Below are 6,561 nucleotides of genomic sequence, written 5' to 3'. Positions count from 1 at the left end.
CTTACAATGGTTCGGGGGAAATACTTAGATTTTAGTCCGGAAAATGTAAGGTTGGCATTCAACTTGCCCATGATGCAAGGAGATGAACACCCTTACACTAGAAGAGTCAACTTTGATCAAAGGTTGGACCAAGTCCTCATAGACATTTGTGAAGAGGGCGCTCAATGGAATAGAGATTCAAGAGGGAGGCCAGTTCAACTGAGAAGACCTGACCTCAAGCCCGTGGCTAGGGGATGGTTGGAGTTTATCCAACGCTCAATCATTCCCACTAGCAACCGGTCCGAAGTTACTATAGACCGGGCCATCATGATTCATAGCATCATGATTGGAGAGAAAATAGAAGTTCATGAGGTTATATCCCAAGAACTTTATAAGGTGGCGGACAAGTCCTCTACCTTGGCAAGGTTAGCCTTCCCTCATCTCATTTGTCACCTCTGTTATTTAGTTAGAATTGACATAGAGGGAGACACCCTCATGGATGAGGACAAGCCCATCACTAAGAAAGGATGGAGAAAACAAGAGATCCCACTCATCATGAAATCCCTGAGATGCCTCAAGGGATGCACTTTCCTCCACAAAACTATTGGGAGCAAATCAACACCTCCCTAGGAGAATTGAGTTCCAACATGGGACAACTAAGGGTGGAACACCAAGAACATTCCATTCTCCTCCATGAAATTAGAGAAGATCAAAGAGTCATGAGAGAGGAGCAATAAAGGCAAGGAAGAGACATTGAGGAGCTCAAGCACTCCATAAGATCTTTAAGAGGAAGAACAAGCCGCCATCACTAAGGTGGACCCGTTCTTTAATCTCCGTGTTCTTTAATTTCCTGTTTTTTGAATTTTTATGCTTCTGTTCATCATCTATGTTTGTGTCTTATGATCATTAGTGTCTTAGTGTCTATGCCTTAAAATTATGAATGTCTTATGAATCCATCACCTTTCTTAAAAGAAAAATGTTCTTAATTGAAAAAGAGAAGAATTGCATGAATTTTGAATTTTATAACAGATTAATTATTTTGATGTGGTGGCAATACTTTGACATCTGAATGTATGCTTGAACAGTGCATATGTCTTTTGAATTTGTTGTTCATGAATGTGGGCTCTTGAAAGAATGATGAAAAAGGAGACATGTTACTGAGGATCTGAAAAATCATAAAAATGATTCTTGAAGCAAGAAAAAGCAGTGAATTCAAAAAAAAATATAGTACATGCGAAAAAAAAGATAGTACATGCGAAAAAAAAAGAAGAGAAAGAAAAAAAAGAAGAAAAAGAAATAATAAAGTTGTGATCCAAGGCAAAAAGAGTGTGCTAAAGAACCCTGGACACCTCTAATTGGGGACTGATAAACCACTATTTTATAGTTTATATTGTGTTTAATTGTGTGGTTTTGTCGTGATCCTTACCCACTTATTCATCAATTTAGCATGCATTTAGATTTCCTTCCTGAATTTTTTACATGTTTGAAAATTGCTTCCCAGAGACTTTAATTATTTAATTTTAATTCTCCTTTATTCCATTCGATGCCGTAATCTGTGTGTCAAGCGTTTCAGGCTTTATAGAGCATGAATGAGACGGAGATTGGAGAGGAAGCTAGCAAAAATGGAAGGAACACAAGAGTTTGAGGAGATAACCAGCGAAAAGTGACGCGGTCGCATGGCTCACGCGACCGTGCAAAGGAGCACAAATCGCAGTGACGCGGCCGCATGGCTTGCACGGCCGTGCGGATTGAAAAGCACAAGTGATGAGCGGATAATTTATACGCTTTTTGGCATTGTTTTTAGGTAGTTTTTAGTAAGTTCAAGCTACTTTTAGGGATGTTTTCATTAGTTTTTATGTTAAATTTACATTTCTAGACTTTACTATGAGTTTGTGTGTTTTTCTGTGATTTCAGGTAATTTCTGGCTGAAATTGAGGGATTTGAGCAAAACTCTGAAAAAGGCTGACAAAAGGACTGCTGATGCTGTTGGAATCTGACCTCCCTGCACTCGAAATGGATTTTCTGGAGCTACAAAACTCCAATTGGCGCGCTCTCAACGGCGTTGAAAAGTAGACATCCAGAGCTTTCCAGCAATATATAATAGTCCATACTTTATACGGAAATTGACGACGTAACTTGGCGTTGAAGGCCAAGTACATGCTGTTGTCAAGAGTTAAACGCCAGAAAAACGTCATGATCCGGAGTTGAACGCCCAAAATACGTTATAACTTGGAGTTCAACTCCAAGAAAAGTCTCAGCTCGTGGATAGATCAAGCTCACCCCAAGCATACACCAAGTGGGCCCCGGAAGTGGATTTATGCATCAATTACTTACTCATGTAAACCCTAGTAGCTAGTCTAGTATAAATAGGTTAAGTTACTATTGTATTAGACATCTTTTGACAGTTTAATCTTTTGACTATTCGGTCTCTTGATCATGGAGAGGGCTGGCCATTCGGCCATGCCTGAACCTTTTACTTATGTATTTTCAACAGTGGAGTTTCTGCACACCATAGATTAAGGGTGTGGAGCTCTGCTGTACCTCAAGTTTCAATACAATTACTATTACTTTCTATTCAATTCTCTTCTATCCTTATTCCAAGATATACGTTATACTTAACTTTGATGAATGTGATGATCCGTGACACTCATCATCATTCTCACCTATGAACGCACGTGATTGACAACCACTTCCGTTCTACTTTAGGCAGGGCGCATATCTCTTAGATTACCCAACAGAATCTTCGTGGTATAAGTTAGATAGATGGCGGAATTCATGAGGATCCGGAAAGTCTAAACCTTGTCTATGGTATTCCGAGTAGGATTCTGGGATTGAATGACTGTGACGAGCTTCAAACTCCTGAAGGCTGGGCGTGATGACAAACGCAAAAGAATCAAGGGATTTTATTCCAACCTGATTGAGAACCGACAGATGATTAGCCGTGCTGTGACAGAGCATAGGAACGTTTTCACTGAGAGGATGGGATGTAGCCATTGACAACGGTGATGCCCTATATACAGCTTGCCATGGAAAGGAGTAGGAAGGATTGGATGAATGTAATAAGAAAATAGAGATACGAGAGGAGCACAGCATCTTCACACACTTATCTGAAATTCCCACCATTGCTTTACATAAGTATTTCTATCCCTTTTATTTTCTTTTTATTATTAATTTTCGAAACCCATAACCATTTAATCTGCTTAACTGAGATTTACAAGGTGACCATAGCTTGCTTCATACCAACAATCTCTGTGGGATCGACCCTTACTCACGTAAGGTATTACTTGGATGACCCAGTACACTTGCTGGTTAAGTTGAACGTAGTTGTGATCACATATGCCAAAGAGCCATTAAATAAATCTCATGCAAATACAAAGAGGGCAATCACAATTTCATCCACCAAGTTTTTGGCGCCGTTGCCGGGGATTGTTCGAGTATGGACAACTGACGGTTCATCTTGTTGCTCAGATTAGGTATTCTTCTTTTCAAAAAACTTTTTAAAAATCTTTTTCAAAATTTTTCTTTTCTTTTTCGTTTTTCTAACCATGTTTTTCGAAAAAAAATCAATAAAAATACAAAAAAATTAGAAAATCATAAAAATCAAAAATATTTTGCGTTTTTTGTTTGAGTCTTGAGTCAAATTTTAAGTTTGGTGTCAATTGCATGCTTTTAAAAATTTTTCTTGCATTTTTCAAAAACTCCATGCATTCATAGTGTTCTTCATGATCTTCAAGTTGTTCTTGACAAGTCTTCTTGTTTGATCTTGATGATTTCTTGTTTTGTGTTGTTTGTTGTTTTTCACGTGCATTTTTTGTTTGTTAGAGTCCATGCATTAAAGATTTCTAAGTTTGGTCTCTTGCATGTTTTCCTTGCATAAAAATTTTTTCAAAATTATGTTCTTCATGTTCATCATGATCTTCAAAGTGTTCTTGGTCTTCATCTTGACATTCATAGTGTTCTTGCATGCATCTTGTGTTTTGATCCAAAATTTTCATGTTTTGGGTCATTTTTGTGTTTTTCTTTAAAAATTCAAAAATAAAAAAAATATCTTTTCCTTATTTCCCTCCAAATTTTCGAAATTTTGGGTTGACTTGGTCAAAATATTTTAAAAATTAGTTGTTTCTTACAAGTCAAGTCAAAATTTTCAATTTTAAAAATCTTATCTTTTCAAAATCTTTTTCAAAAATCATATCTTTTCCAATTTTTCCTCTTTTTCGAAAATTCCAAAAATCTTTTTCAAAATATTTTTTAAAATCTTTTTCTTATCTTTATATCTAATTTTCGAAAATTCACTAATAATTAATGTGATTGATTCAAAAATTTGAAGTTTGTTACTTTCTTGTTAAGAAAGGTTCAATCTTTAAGTTCTAGAATCTTATCTTGTAGTTTCTTGTTAGTGAAGCAAGTAATTTTAAATTTAAAAATTAAATCTTTTTATCTTTTATCTTATCTTTTTCAAAAATTTTATCTTTTTCAAAATTTGATTTCAAAATATCTTATCTAACCTCTTATCTTCTTATCTTTTCAAATTTGATTTTAATATCTTTTTCAACTAACTCTTTGACTTTTTGTTTGTTTCTTATCTTTTTCAAAACCACCTAACTACTTTTCCCTCTCTAATTTTCGAAAATATCTCATCTCTTTTTCAAAAAATTCTTTTGTTTTAAATTTTAATTTTAATCTTATCTTATCTCCAATTTTCGAAAATTACTAACCTCTTTTTCAAAATTGTTTTCGAAATTATCCCTCTCTATTCTTATTCTATTTAATTATTTAATTACTAACACTTCTCTTCACCTCTCTTTACCTAAATATCCGAACCCCCTCTTCTACTTTCTTCTCCCCTTTCTTTTTCTACTAACATAAAGGAATCTCTATACTGTGACATAGAGGATTCCTTTTCTTTTCTTGTTTTGTTCTCTTTCATATGAGCAGGAACAAGGATAAAGGCACTCTTGTTGAAATTGATCCAGAACCTGAAAGGACTCTGAAGAGAAAATTAAGAGAAGCTAAGTTACAACAATCTAAAGGTAACCTTTCAGAAATATTAGAACAAGAGAAGGAGATGGCAGCCGAAAATAATAATAATGCAAGGAGAATGCTTGGTGACTTCACAAAGCCAACGTCCAAGTTTGATGGAAGAAGCATCTCCATTCCTGCCATTGGAGCCAATAATTTTGAGCTGAAACCTCAGCTAGTTGCCTTAATGCAACAAAACTGCAAGTTTTATGGACTTCCATCTGAAGATCCTTACCAGTTTTTAACTGAGTTCTTGCAGATCTGTGAGACTGTAAAGACGAATGGAGTTGATCTTGAAGTCTACAGACTCATGCTTTTCCCTTTTGCTATAAGAGACAGAGCTAGAATATGGTTGGATTCACAACCTAAGGATAGCCTGGACTCCTGGGATAAGCTGGTCACTGCCTTCTTGGATAAATTCTTTCCTCCTCAAAAGCTGAGCAAGCTGAGAGTGGATGTTCAAACCTTCAAACAAAAAGATGGTGAATCCCTCTATGAAGCTTGGGAAAGATACAAGCAGCTGACCAAAAGATGTCCATCTGACATGTTTTCAGAATGGACCATATTAGATATATTCTATTATGGTCTATCTGAATTTTCGAAAATGTCATTGGACCATTCTGCAGGTGGATCTATTCACCTAAAGAAAATGCCTGAAGAGGTTCAAGAACTCATTGATATGGTTGCAAACAACCATATCATGTACACTTCTGAGAGGAATTCCGTGAATAATGGGATACCTCAGAAGAAAGGAGTTCTTGAAATTGATGCTCTGAATGCCATATTGGCTCAGAACAAAGTGTTGACTCAACAGGTCAACATGATCTTTCAAAATCTGAATGGATGGCAACATGCATCCAACAGTACTAAAGAGGCGGCTTCTGAAGAAGCTTATGATCCTGAGAACCCTGCCATGGCAGAGGTTAATTACATGGGTGAACCTTATGGGAACACTTATCACTCATCATGGAGAAATCATCCAAATTTCTCATGGAAGGATCAACAAAAGCCTCAACAAGGCTTTAACAATGGTGGACGTAATAGACTAAGCAATAGCAAGCCATATCCATCATCTTCTCAGCAACTGACAGAGAATTCTGAACAAAACACTTCTAATCTAGCCAATCTAGTCTCTGATCTGTCAAAACCCACTTTCAGTTTCATGAATGAAACAAGATCCTCCATCAGAAATCTGGAGGCACAAGTGGGCCAGCTGAGTAAGAAAGTCATTGAAACTCCTCCCAGTATTCTCCCAAGCAATACAGAAGAGAATCCAAAAGGAGAGTGCAAGGCCATTGATGTGATCAATGTGGCCGAATGCACAAGGGAGGAGGAGGACGAAAATCCTAGTGAGGAAGACCTCCTGGGACGTCCTTCAAGTAAGAAGGAGTTTCCTATTAAGGATCCACAGGAATCTGAGGCTCATATAGAGACCATAGAGATTCCATTAAATCTCCTTCTGCCATTCATGAGCTCTGAAGAATATTCTTCCTCTGAAGAGGATGAAGATGTGACTGGAGAGCAAGTTGCTCAATATTTAGGAGCTATCATGAAGCTGAATGC

Source organism: Arachis hypogaea, chromosome 9 (assembly GCF_003086295.3).
Source record: "Arachis hypogaea cultivar Tifrunner chromosome 9, arahy.Tifrunner.gnm2.J5K5, whole genome shotgun sequence".
In the NCBI taxonomy this organism is placed as follows: domain Eukaryota; kingdom Viridiplantae; phylum Streptophyta; class Magnoliopsida; order Fabales; family Fabaceae; genus Arachis; species Arachis hypogaea.
Note: the sequence above shows the minus strand (reverse complement) of the source record.